Below are 14759 nucleotides of genomic sequence, written 5' to 3' on the forward strand. Positions count from 1 at the left end.
CCCGTGTCCCCTGCATCGGCAGGCGGACTCTTAACCACTGCGCCACCAGGGAAGCCCTATTTTTTGTCTTTTTGATAATCACGATTCTGACAGTTATGAGGTGATGGCTCATAGTGATTTTGATTTGCATTTCCCTGATAATTACTTCTACCCTTTGCCTATCCCCATTCTCTAATCCCTGCCAATCTTATCCTTGTACACTTCATGATCATAGCATTACAAATTAACAACCAAGAAGGCATATTTTATTTTATTTAGTTGCTGACAGAAAAATTTACACTCTTTAGAATTCCAGACTTTTCCTAATTTAATTCCAACTTTATATTAAAATACATCAATTTTAACCTAAACAAAATTCCAAAAAGAGAATACATATTTCCCTATATATATCTTACACATTTTGGTCTTTATCTCTTGGTATCACACTGTCATCTATTCCAGATCTATTTTCATTACATTTGACTAAGGAGTTGTTCTACACGCCTATTTTAAGGATGCTCACTTAGACTTTGTCATACAAAAAAATATAATGCAAAGTCCCAGTTCTCAAATGTTGATTTTTTGTTGTTGGTCTCTTTTGGGCTTAAAAAAGAACACAAAAAATATTCTCTTTATACTATTAAGATATAAACGAGCCCTAACAGAATGCTAGGCAATTGATCAGTCACAGGGCCTTTCTTAGTGTGGTTTAAGAGGTGACAAATATCTACAACCAACAGGAATTAAAATAAATATTTTATGTATATAAATTTTGCATTTAATGGTAGTCTCTCAGCAGAACTAGACTGGACAAATCATATTTCAGAAGACTTGGATGGATTTCTCTGTTTTCCACTGGAAGCAGGAAAAGCAGGAATAAAACAAATCCAAAATGTCAGGATTTCTTCTTGCCTAAATTTACCTACAAAATTTAGCAGGCAGTTCTGCTAGATAAATAAATGAAACAGATAAAATCAATCAGTCTTTGGAACAATGATGAAAATAACTACCATTTATTGAGCACTTATGTGCCCAGTACATTTATTTTTATTTACCTTTTATTTATTTATTTATTTTTAACATTTTTATTGGAGTATAATTGCTTTACAATGGTGTGTTAATTTCTGCTTTATAACAAAGTGAATCAGTTATACATATATATATATATATATATATATATAACTTCACTCTGTATGACAGACTCTAGGTCCATCCACCTCAGTACAAATAACTCAATTTCATTTCTTTTTATGGCTGAGTAATACTCCATTGTATATATGTGCCTCATCTTTGTCCATTCATCTGTTGATGGACACGTAGGTTGCTTCCATGTCCTGGCTATTGTAAATAGAGCTGCAATTGTGTTACATGACTCTTTTTGAATTATGGTTTTCTCAGGGTATATGTCCAGTAGTGGGATTGCTGGGTCTTATAGTAGTTCTATTTTTAGTTCTTTAACAAACCTCCATACTGTTCTCTATAGTGGCTGTGTCAATTTACATTCCCACCAAAAGTGCAAGAGGGTTCCCTTTTCTCCACACCCTCTCCAGCATTTATTGTTTCTATAAATGATTTATTGTTTCTATAAAAGATTTTTTGATGATGGTCATTCTGACTGGTATGAGATGATATCTCATTGTAGTTTTGATTTGCATTTCTCTAATGATTAATGATGTTGAGCATTCTTTCATGTGTTTGTTGGCAATCTGTATATCTTCTTTGGAGAAATGTCTGTTTAGGTCTACTGCCCATTTTTGGATTGGGTTGTTTGTTTTTTTTTTGATATTGAGCTGCATGAGCTGCTTGTAAATTTTGGAGACTAATCCTTTGTCAGTTGCTTCATTTGCAGATATTTTCTCCCATTCTGAGGGTTGTCTTTTGGTCTTGTTTATGATTTCCTTTGCTGTGCAAAAGAGCTTTTAAGTTTTATTAGGTCCCATTTGTTTATTTTTGTTTTTATTTCCATTTCTTTAGGAGGTGGGTCAAAAAGGATCTTGCTGTGATTTATGTCATAGAGTGTTCTGCCTATGTTTTCCTCTAAGAGTTTAACAGTGTCTGGCCTTACATTTATGTCTTTAAGCCATTTTGAGTTTATTTTTGTGTATGGTGTTAGGGAGTGTTTTACTTTCATTCTTTTACATGTAGCTGTCCAGTTTTCCCAGCACCACTTATTGAAGAGGCTGTCTTTTCTCCACTGTATATTCTTGCCTCCTTTATCAAAGATAAGGTGACCATATGTGCGTGGGTTTATATCTGGGCTTTCCATCCTGTTCCATCGATCTATATTTCTGTTTTTGTACCAGTACCATACTGTCTTGATTACTGTAACTTTGTAGTATAGTCTGAAGTCAGGTAGCTTGATTGCTCCAGCTCCATTTTGCTTTCTCAAGGTTGTTTTATCTATTCAGGTCCATACAAATTGTGATATTTTTTGTTCTAGTTCTGTGAAAAATGCCATTGATAATTTGATAGGGATTGTATTGAATCTGTAGATTGCTTCGGGTAGTATAGTCATTTTCACAATGTTGATTCTTCCAATCCAAGAACACGGTATATGTCTCCATCTATTTGTATCATCTTTAATTATTTTCTTCAGTGTCTTTTAATTTTCTGCATACAGGTCTTTTGTCTCCTTAGGTAGGTTTATTCCTAGATATTTTATTATTTTTGTTGCAATGGTAAATGGGAGTGTTTTCTTAATTTCACTTTCAGATTTTTGCATCATTAGTGTATAGGAATGCACGAGATTTCTGTGCATTAATTTTGTATCCTGCTACTTTACCAAATTCATTGATTAGCTCTAGTAGTTTTCTGGTAGCATCTTTAGGATTCTACATTTGTAATTGATCTCATTTAATCCTTGTAACATCCTTCTGAGGTAGGCTCTATTTTCATCTGTACCTTAAAAATGAGGAAGTCCTGGGCTTCGCTAGTGGTGCAGTGGTTGAGAGTCTGCCTGTCGATGCAGGGGACATGGATTCGTGCCCCGGTCCGGGAAGATCCCACATGTCGCGGAGTGGCTAGGCCCGTGAGCCATGGCCGCTGAACCTGCACGTCCGGAGCCTGTGCTCCGCAACGGGAGAGGCCACAACAGTGAGAGGCCCGCGTACCGCAAAAAAAAAAAAAAAAAAAAAAAGAAAAATTAGCATAAATATATTTAATTAAAAAAAAAAACTATTTTCTTTGCACAGATATTATGTGTAGCAAATAAAAATCAATTCGGTAGATATTCCTATTTTTTAAATATGCTTAACTATAGTTTTTGTACACACTTGAGAATTCAAAATGATACTACCACTTTGGAAGACAGTTTGGCAGTTTCTTACAAAATGTACTCTTACTATATGATACAGCAATTCTGCTTCTTGTTATTTACCCCAAGTTGTGTAGCTTACACAAAAACCTACATACATGTGTTGACAGCAGCTTTATTCATAATTGTCAAATCTTGGAAACAACTAAGATGTCCTTCAGTAGGTAAATGCATAAATAAACTGTAGAAAATCCATACAATGGAATATCATTCAAAGCTAAAAAGAAATGAACTGTCAAGACATAAAAGAAACTTAAATGCCTATTGCTAAGTGAAAGTAGCTAATCTGAAAAGACTTCATACTGTATGACTTAAACTATATGATATCCCAGAAAAGGCAAAACTAGGGAGAAAAAGTTCAGTGATTGTGGGGGACGGGCAAGTAAAGGGAAGAGATGAATAGGTGGACCACAGAGGCTTTTTAGGTAGTGAAAATGCTGTTTGATAATGATGGATATATGTTATTAAACTTCTGTCCAAACCCACAGAATGTGCAACACCAAGAGTGAAACATAATGTAAACTATGGACTTGGATGATTATGCTGTGTCAGTGTAGGTTCATTTTTGGTTCAAAAGAAAAAAATGACCATTCTTGTAAAAAATGATGATGGGTGAGGCTATGCATGTGTGAGGACAGGGAGTATATGAGAAGTCTGTGTACGTTTCTCTCAATTTTAAACCTTAAAAACTCTCTATTCTTGGAAATACACATGTTAAGCAAGTTTTGAAATGGTACTGAGAAGGATTTGTATGTCATAATTTTGTATCATTTTGACTTTTTTCAGCTAAATGAGCTAGGTGACAAAGCTTGAGAGATACTTGCAGATAAGAAAATCAGCAATAAAAACAATTACAACAGCAATTGACATGCTTTCGAATCCTGAATGAGGAAGAAAGGAAAGCTAGAATATAGCTAATAGATTGGTAGGAAACAGGTTGGTGAAAAAAAAGGATGTCTCTGAGTTTAAAAAGTAGATATATTGAATAGGAGAGACTGAGAACTAGAAAAGCATGAGATCAGATAATGGAATTTTGTAGTATAAATATTAATTGGCTATTTCTGGATTATGACAAAGTTTTAGGTTGTTGCCAAGAGGTATATGAGGATGTATGTGGCATGAAGCTTAGAGCCATTGATGTTGAGGAAGAGAAACAATTATAAAACATGTGGATTAAATATCAATTAATGAAGACACTTATCTCCTAAAATAATGGTGGTACTTAAAGACATCCATAAGGCCAGTGACTTAATCTTCAGTGAGTAAGAGAAAGACAGTGAGAAAGACAGTATTATGACCAGATGATCTGAATTCAAGTTTCTCTCAAGAATGAAAGATTAATAGTTTGAAATAGTAACTATCATAAGAACAACATCTAAATTCCTGTTCTTGATAGCTTCATCCCTGCCATCAATGTGTGATTGCTAGAAGCTCATCAACATGAAGTTGAATGGACCACAGGAGAGGGCACTGATTTCGCAGAGATTAGGGTTTGTATAAGAAAAGGAAAGAATGGACAGAAAGAATATCCATTGTAGTTGATTTATAGTGAAACCAGCTAACAGATCAAAGAAGCATAAATCTGGCAGAGAGGACAGAAGTGGGAGCATAAGTTAGAGGAATAATAGGTATTATTTCAAAGAGAATTGATTGTTAAACTGATTTAGCATCTCAAGGTAGTGAAAGGTGACAGAGATAAGAAGTGTTGGAGTTAGCTGATATATAGGTATCTATTGGAACTTTGTGCAAAAGTCCATCCAAGATAGTTACAACACAACCTGAAGCATTTGGTGCTGTTTGAGAGTAATGTTTTATGTTTGTTAAACAGTTGCTCACACTTTTACATAAAAGTTTTGCTGGAAAAATAGATGGTAAATCTCCTATTAGCTTTTCTTCCAAGGAGAAAGATGTTTATTTAAAAGAGAAAAAGTGATCAGACAACAATGATGAATTCTTTTAAATATATATATATATATATATATATATATAATTTGTAAAATATCCTTTAAAAAACTAAATTATTTTTCAGGAAGAAGCATATTTTTCTTATTTTCATACTGCTATATCTGTTTTAAAACACTGATTTCTCTACTATTCCTGTAAATCACCCAGAAGCAGCTTATATTTGTGTGACTCTAAGCCACATATATTTCTCATTATTGAATAGTACCCTTTTCTGACTTTTTCTGATAAGGCTAAATTGAACTGATGTGAGAGAAACATACTTCTTACTGAAAATATTCATTTTTCATAGGCAGAATTCCAGTATCATGCACCAAACAAATGTAGAAACAAATTCTGAATTCTACACAGGCAGTTTTGGGAAAAACAATCACAGTTTCACAGTATTGTTCATAAGCAGAAATATTAACGGTTGTAAAGGATGGATATTGTTCTTCTTTCTCCAATGCTGTTTAATTAGTTCTCACAGTCATCCTTTTATTAGACCACAGAAGGTTAGATTGGGACAGGCATGTACTTTTCTGTCAGGCAGTCTTGACTCTTCAGGACTCTGTGGTTGATTGGCATTTACTGGTGATATAGGGCTGCCTGACCACAGAGCCTGGACTATTAATTATTGAACTGTACTGCCCCTCATAGTACCAAGTCATATGGCTGGAATGAGGAATGAATAAAATATTTATCTCTCTTATCCTCTCCCTTCATTGTACTGTATAGGACAATAACGTTATTTTTCCAGAATTTTATAACTATCAGGTGGTAGAACCAAGATTAAAAAACAAACAAAAACAAAAGCCATGCCACCACTTCACACCCAGTGCACTTTCCAATATAATGTAGTTTTCTCATCTTTGAGAACATGTTTAAAGTGAAATTGTTTTACTTAAGAAAATAAAATGAAACTTGGTGAGGGCTATAATCATTCAGTTTTTAGTCCTGGAAAAGTTTAGTAGTGGAAGAAATTAGCAATCATGAGAATGGTATTGTGCCTACTCTACAGTTTCATAGTAATTATATGTATATTGGGAATATTGGTTAATTTCTCTTTCCCTCCCTTATAATTTCATATATTTAAAAATAATATCCAAGAATTAGAGAGCTGTTCTTTTCGTTGTTAAGATTTAAAGATCATCTGTTGAAATGATTACTCATTAATTTATTCATATTCTAATTTACTTTAAACAAAAAATACGAAGTATTTTTATTTTTAATAAAGGTTGGATACATTTATGATTTGATATACATAGAGTGAAATGATTACTAGTTGAGCTAATTAACATATCAGATCCTCACAAGGTTACCATTTTGTGCATGTGATGAGAGCACAAGAAATCTACTCTGTCAGCAAATTTCTGACAGCAGAAATTAAAACACTGTAAAGTAATTATATTCCAATAAAGATGTTAAAACAAAAACTATAGTCATCATACTGTACATTAGATCTCTAGACTTCTTCATCCTGCATCACTGCAACTTTATGCCCTTTGACAAACATCTCCCCATTTTCCCCACCTCCCCTCCCCAGTTTTACTCTCTGCTTGTACATCTTCAAGGAGATTTTGCCTTTGGCAACAACATGAATGAACCTAGAGGACATTAGGCTGAGTGAAAATAAGCCAGACACAAAAACAAGTGACATCATGCACTTCTTTTCTAGGTTGAATCTACAAAATTGTGTTTTTTTTAATCCAAAACTAAATTGAGTGCTAGAATAAGCTAGACACTGATTTCAAAAATATATAGTAAAAAAAATGCCCATTACAAATACAGTTTTTCTATCTTTGTATGGGTGTTTAGGATCTAAATCTTTTATTTTCCTGCTCCTTAGAATAATAGGAAATTGACATATTGCCAAGGCTATCTCATGGAAAAATGCCTCTTCCCTTAAATTCCTATAACCAGTATCCATTGGCCTCTTAGCTATAGTTTCTCTAGATTCCAACTTGTCTTTCCTCTACTATAAGAATAACCTGAATTTATGTTGTAATAAATATCCTTTAATAAGGAATTAAGACTCTAGTGGAGATTCCTGCACCAGAATACAATGAACTACTTTAATATCTTGAATTCTAAAGAAATCCTGATTGAGTATAATCAGAGAAATTTAAAGCTCTATTATCATGTGGTGACAATCTTCTGAGTGCCCACTAGGTTCCAGGCATATGTTCCTGAAGATGAGCTATTTATGTTTTTAAGAGTTAATTATCTGAATGGTTCTGCATTGGTTTATCCCCAATTAGATGCAGCCTTTCCTCTCCAAAAGGAGGATACAAATACCACGCAGTTTTATTTAGCTTAGAGATAACAAAGAACAAAGAATATGTCTTTTTAAATTTTGAATCGATGGGTTCATTTTCAACTGTATGATTGTCAAATTTGTGTCTTCTAAAGAAATGTATGCTATAAAGCTATATGATTTTTCACATATAATTTGTGAAATGCTGCTTGCATATGCCCACCCTAACTAATTTCGTGAAGTTGATCTGAATACTTTATTTGCCTTGACACTATTTCAAGATTCATTAATAATGAGCTCTCATGAATATATGGAGATGGTACGTCAGAGCCTGTAGCATCTCTGCACTGTTTGTGGATAGGCAATGAATATCTATTAATTTGTTCTTAGTCTCCAACCTTGTCTCTTAGCATTGAACATTAACTAGTTATTTATTTTGACATTGAAAATAGAACTATCACTTTTATTGACCAAATAGGGCCACAAAGGGCAGCTCCACAGAACACAAATAAGACAACCCTAAGACAAGAGTGTAAAACTGTAGCAGACAGGTTAATACTCTTCACCCTCATCCTCTCCCACCTCCTCTCCAACCTCCTTGTAAACCTTCTCAAGGGCAGCCATGTCCTCACAGGCTTCAAAAAACTTTCCTTACTCCATGCCCTCACCCACGTACCACTGAACAAAGGCACGCTTGTCATACATTAGGTTAAACTTGTGGTTCAGGCAAGCCCAGGCCTCAGCGATGGCTGTGGCGCTGCTCAGCATGCACAGAGCAAGCTGTACTTTGGCCAGGTTTCCACCAGGTACCACAGTGGGAGGCTGGTAATTATTGCCAACTTTGAAGCCTGTCTAGTCCACAAACTGGATGCTGTGCTTGGTCTTGATGGTAGCAATGGCAGCATTGACATCTTTGGGAACCACATCACCATGGTACAACAGGCAGTAAGCCATGTATTTACCATGGTGAGGGTTGTATTTCATCATCTGGTTGGCTGTTTCAAAGCAAGCATTGGTGATCTCTGCTACAGTAAGCTGTTCATGGTAGGCTTTCTCAGCAGAGATGACAGGGGCATATGTAGCTAGAGGGAAGTGGATGTGGGGATAAGGGCACCAAGCTTGTCTGGAATTCTGTCAGATCAATATTCAGGGCTCCATCCAATCTCAGGGAAGCAGTGATGGAGGACACTATTTGGCTTATGAGGTGATTAAGATTAGTGTAGGTTGGGTGCTCAATATCGAGGTTTCTACAACAGAAGTCATAGATAGCCTCATTGTCTACCATGAAGGCACAATGAGTGCTCCAGCGTGGTGTGTGTGGTGAGGATGGAGTTGTAGGGCTCAATTACAGCTGAGGAAACCTGGGGTGCTGGGCAAATGGAGAACTCCAGCTTGGACTTCTTGCCATAATCAACAGAGAGATCCAAATCCAGTCCAAGACAAGGTCAATGATCTCCTTGCCAATGGGGTAGTGACTGCGGGCATAGTTATTGGCAGCATCTTCCTTGCCTGTGAGGAACTGCTCAGGGTGGAAGAGCTGGCAGTAGGTGCTAGTGCAAAATGCATCAATGACTGTGGGTTCCAGGTCTACAAACACTGTTGTGGGCACATGCCTGCCAGTGCCTGTCTCGCTGAAGAAGGTGTTGAAGGAGTCATCCCTTCCCCCAATAGTCTTGTCACCTGACATCTGGCCATTGGGCTGGATGTCGTGTTCCAGTCAGTAGAACTCTCAGACGGCATTGCTGATGGGGACACCGGCCTGGCCAACATGAATGGAGATGCACTCACACATGGCTGAGACTTGTAGGGTTCTGTGGCACTGGAGGAGGCGAGGGGACAGCCACAAAGATCTCCCACTAATAGATTACCAAGGAGTCCGGGGAAGAAGTAGTCAAACATTAACTATTTAAAAAGCAGTTCATTAGATATATTATTTTTTGATTTTAGAAGTATACATGTGCATTCATATACATATTATATATAGGAAGATAATATGCAACAAAATAGCAATAATACTTTTCACTGCATAAGAAAATTAGAGAAAACTTATTATCCTTATTTCTGTATTTTTAAAATGTTTTCACTCAAGTTTACAAGAAACAACACTAATACAGTTATAGCAACAATACAATTTGTTTTTACCAGTGATTTTTAACCGACCGGTACTCATAAACACATTTAGAGAGCTAATATTATGACTGTTTTGTATAAAAGAATCCACCCTCATCTTGATTGCCTTACATGAATAAGTGATAAGATTGAATCCATATATTACAACCATAAATCTTGTACATTCCCCACTACGATTTTAAAAGAAAAAGAAAAAACAAAGTGCTGACCTTTTTAGGACTGAGAATAAATACCTAACAGCAGGGAGAGAAGAGAAGCTCAACCATCAGAGAAAGATTTGGGCAAATTGAGACTCAACGTATACCTTCCAACACAGCTAGGATCTGGGTAGTTGGGCATTCAGAAGGGCAGGCTTTCTGGGCAAGGGATAGAGCACCAGGAAATCAAAGCTATGGACAAAAAATGATCATGGGATTGATGGAGATGTAGGAAAATTTAGAGAATAAAATTTTATTAAATAAGTGCCTAAATCATATTCATGTATGCTTTTAATACAATTTTGGTGAATAAACAAAAAAATTAAAAAGTGAAGAGAATATATCTAGATAGGAGGCATCTGTTTCCTCAACTATACATTTGTTGCCTAATTTATGATGAAAATAGATAAATTTTATTGTGTACTTTTTATATGCTTGTCAGTATGCTAAGAACTTTAGACACACTTTTATTTAAATACCTGAACAATTCACTTAAGTAGATATTATTGTCCCCATTTTTAAGTGACAAAACCAAAACTCAGAAGATTAAGTAACTTGGCCAAAGTAAGTCATTTAGGTAGTGGCAGAGCCAGGATTTGACACTGCATTGCCTGCATTCCAAGTTGAAGGGATTATTTCTTTTAGTATTAGGACCTTAACATTCAAGAAATTTGAACTCCAGTGACTTCATGGTTACCAAGTCTCACTATTCAGTTATGTGTGCTTTAGAAATACTTATTCTTATCCTGTATATATAATCTTTGCAAATGTCATCTGTGTATTATGCTAATAAAGCAAGTTGCATAAAAACATGCTATGACTTTGCAATTCAATCCAGACAAAAACTTTAATTAGAAAGTCATAGAAAAAGATCCTCTTACAAATTATCCAAAATTTGCTCCCTCACAACCATCTGCTATTCATACTTCTGTTACATGGAAGTCAGATATCTCGGTTTGTGAAAATTTAGTTAGTGCTATGGTAGTGCCAGTACCTACCATAGCAGTAAGTATGGTAGAACGAGGATTTATTTTTTTAATGTGCCATATACCTTAGTCATAGCTATAGCTATGGTTATCTAATACCTTCAGCTAATAGCAAAAGGGTCTGCAAGAGATTTTGTATTTTCTGTTCTTTTTTCAACATCTATAGCCTTCTGACATCATCTGACTGGAAACAGCTTTTATGTTATAGTATGTATAGTACGAAATAAAAGCGGCCTGAAATTAAAATACACATATATTTTTGAGCATTGCAATTTCACATTTATGAATATTGTTACTACAATTACAAAAGTTGCTCATCTTTACATTTTAAAATAATTCTTAATAACAAAAACAAAAAAAAAATAGCACCTAGCTGTCTGGTAATTTTCTTCTCCAATGATCAGCCCAGCTGGCAATTTAAAATTTTTAGTTATAGAGAATTTTATAAATTAAAGAAGCCCTCACCACTCCCTATTGATCCAACTTCTTTATACTAAACAAGGCAAGCAATAATGTACAATTTCTTATTTGACAAGACACTACTAAAGAAAAAAAAAGAGTAATGTATTTCAGTACATTAAGAAGTAGAACACATATTATCAGTTTCAATACTTTTCTCAATTTATTTGACAAATGTTTATTGGATAACTACTGTGCATAAAGAACTGTGCTGGGCACAAAGAATACAGCAGTGAGCCTGAATATCTACCCTGATAAATAAAAATATCTACTCTGATAAAACATAATTTTGAGGGAAAGACAGGAAAAAAGATAAAATAGAGAAGAGTCAAGTAGAAATAAGTGCTAAGGAGAAAAAGAATGGAGTGGGGGGGGAGAGAAACAGAGGGAGAGATACATATGAGGTTACTAGTTTAGGAACAGTGGTAAGGGAAGGCACTATTTATAAAGTGACGTTTGAGTACAGATCGGAATGAGGTGAGAAAATAAGCCAAGGAGCTCTGGGGGAAGATTCCAGACAAAACCCAGCAAAGATGCCACTGTGGCTGCCAAGAAGAATGTAAGAGATTTGTGGGAGATGATGTCAGATACATGGGGGTGGGGAGAGGAGGTAAGGGCTGGAAGCACATACTAGGGACATTGTTTTTTTAATCTGTATGATATAGCAACACACCAGGAGATTCCAAATAAGTAACTAGCATGGTATAACATTTTAAAAGAAACTGCTGGCTTCTGTGTGATGAATTGACTGTAGAGGACAGATAAAAGGCAATAGTGGTAAATCAGTTCTGAGCAAATTACCAGGCAACAAATAAAAGCTACCTTAGAATATAACTTGATTATTATAGGTGTTAATCCTTACACTTGAAAACAAGAAGTAGACAGACTCATATATTTTCATGGTAGAACCAAAAGGCTTTTCTAGCAGATTGGATGTGGTGAGAGAAACAAAAAAGAGAAATCAAGAGTGCCTCCAAAGATGATGAAGATACTTATCGAGAAAAATAAGACTTCAGAGAATTAGTATTTGATTCTGGAAATGAAAGTTTAAGCTGCCTATGAGGTATGCAAGTGCAGATGTTGAGGAAGCAATTGAATATAGAAATCTGAATTTTAGTAGCATGTCTGTGCTGGAGATGCAAATTTGGGAATTATCATTGTATAAATAGAATGTAACATAATAAGATTAGATGAAATCATCAAAGGACTGAGTGAAAATTGGGGTCAGGAAAAAAAGAAAACAGAAGAGTTAGCAAAGGTAATAAGGAGAAAAACTTAGGAGAATATGTTTTCCTTGAAGCCCAATGAAGAAAATGTTTCAAGAAAGAAGTCAAGAATACTCTTGGCTGTGTGAAGATGAAAACTGAAAACTGCTCATTTAGCAATGGGGAGGTTGTTGATTTTGACCAGAGCTATTTTACTAGAGTTCTAGGGGAGAAAGTCTAATTGCAGTGGGTTCAAAAAACAATAAATGAGCAGGGTAGGAGATAACATGTATAAGCACTCGCGTTATAGAGTGATGTTAGATGGAGAGGAATTTGTTATAGAGTGATGTTAGATGGAGAGGAATTTGAATACAGAGAGGGAATTTTTGTTTGTTTATAGGATATGTGTGTGTTTGTTGATGGGATTAACCCAACAGACAAGGGAAAAATAATCACACATCAAAGAGAAATGAGAATTGCTAGAATAGTATTCTAGGGACAATATTAGGGATCTAGTGCAAGAGAGGAGCTGGCCTTTCTAGATGAACGTATTTTTTTTATTCATAGTATTAGAAGGAAAGGTAGAAAAATTAAGTCCAGGTACAGATACGCTGGTACATTTTGTGATGGTGGGGGCTTGTATAAATTCTCTCTTGATTGGTTGTATTTTCTCAGGGAAAGAGAAAGATTTCCTGAGCACCATAATGAGAGGAAACATCAGGGGTTTTAAAAGTGAGGAGAAGGTATAAAAGAATCTTCTCAAAGAATGGAAGAATGAAGGGTTAAAAATATTTAGTCTAATTATTGGGTAAGATTTGGGGCCAACTGAGATCATTAATTATAATTTTAATATGAAACTATTAACCTGACCTGTGTAATTTTTACATACTTGAAGAGTAAAAGTGAAAGAAATTTAACAGAAATGAGTCATAGCTTCATGTTACGACAGTTGAGTGTCAGGTAAAATACCTCACCAAGAAGTTCTAAATGTACAGCCAAATCCCACATCCATTCTAAGTATCTCAAAACAATCACTTTTTGAATTTTTATATGCAAGATATGAGTGCCTGTGTGGCAAACTCCAGTTTGGAATTATTTTATGTGTTCTAGATAATGGAATCTAGATAATAGAATTTTGATATTTGCCTCCATAATATTTTAAGAGTAGAACTTCAATAGATGCATATTTATTTATAACGTGATCTATGTATTATACATATTCATATATATTAACATATAAATGTGCTAATTATGTGTACTATAAAAATATGAATTTAAAAGGTGAGATATAGTTAAATTATTTTACAATTATTGTATTTATCAATAACACTGAATATTTTCACTAAAAGGTACCATTAATAATGTATTCATGATGAATGTGATTGCTTCATTATTTTTAAAAATTTTCAATGAACATACAATCATTACAAGGAAATATTTTACAGCACAGGGAATATAGCCAATATTTTATAATAACTTTAAATAGAGTATGAACTGTAAAAAAATATTGTATCACTCACTATGTTGTATACCTGAAATTAATAGAATATTGTAAATCAACTATAGTTCAATTAAAAAAAAACATGCAGGCTTCCCTGGTGGCGCAGTGCTTGAGAGTCCACCTGCCGATGCAGGGGAAACGGGTTCGTGCCCCGGTCCGGGAAGATCCCACATGCCGCGCCGCAGAGCGCCTGGGCCCGTGAGCCATGGCCGCTGAGCCTGCGTGTCCGGAGCCTGTGCTCCGCAACAGGAGAGGCCACAACAGTGAGAGGCCCGCGCACCGCAAAAAAACAAAAACAAAACAAAACAAAACAAAAACATGCAAAAAGCAATTCAGAATTCTAAACAAACTTTGTTTTCTTCTGTATTTGATGATACTGGTTATCATAGCTGAAAAAGACACCTCACAACATTATGTATTTCTGATGGAAGAATTACAAACCAATTCTTTTTGATTATATAAACATATTTTTAATATTAAAATATTTAACTTGTAAATATTATAAAAGTTTTTTTTAGTTGTGTGAACATAACATAAAATTGACCACAGTGACCAGTTTTAAATGTGTGAAGTACATTCATATTGCTGTGCAACAAATCTACAGAAATTTTTTCATCTTGCAAAACTGAAACTATATACCCATTAAGCAACTTCCAATTTCCCCTTCCCCAAGCCCTTGGCAACAGCCATTTTATTTTGTATCTCTGTGATTTGACTGATCTAGGTACCTCATGTAAGTGTTTTTCTTTTTGCAACCAGTTTATTTCACTTAGCATATGTCCTCAAGGTTT

The 14759-nt window shown here is 35.1% G+C and overlaps 1 pseudogene; it reads right to left on the reverse strand.

Annotated features, from left to right (window-relative positions):
* Nucleotides 1-8042: 8042 nt before the first annotated feature.
* Nucleotides 8043-9282, reverse strand: LOC112415951 (tubulin alpha-1C chain pseudogene; annotated as a pseudogene).
* Between the last annotated feature and the right edge of the window lie 5477 nt (nucleotides 9283-14759).

Source organism: Neophocaena asiaeorientalis, unplaced genomic scaffold (assembly GCF_003031525.2).
Source record: "Neophocaena asiaeorientalis asiaeorientalis breed wild unplaced genomic scaffold, Neophocaena_asiaeorientalis_V1.1 scaffold288, whole genome shotgun sequence".
Taxonomy (NCBI): Eukaryota; Metazoa; Chordata; class Mammalia; order Artiodactyla; family Phocoenidae; genus Neophocaena; species Neophocaena asiaeorientalis.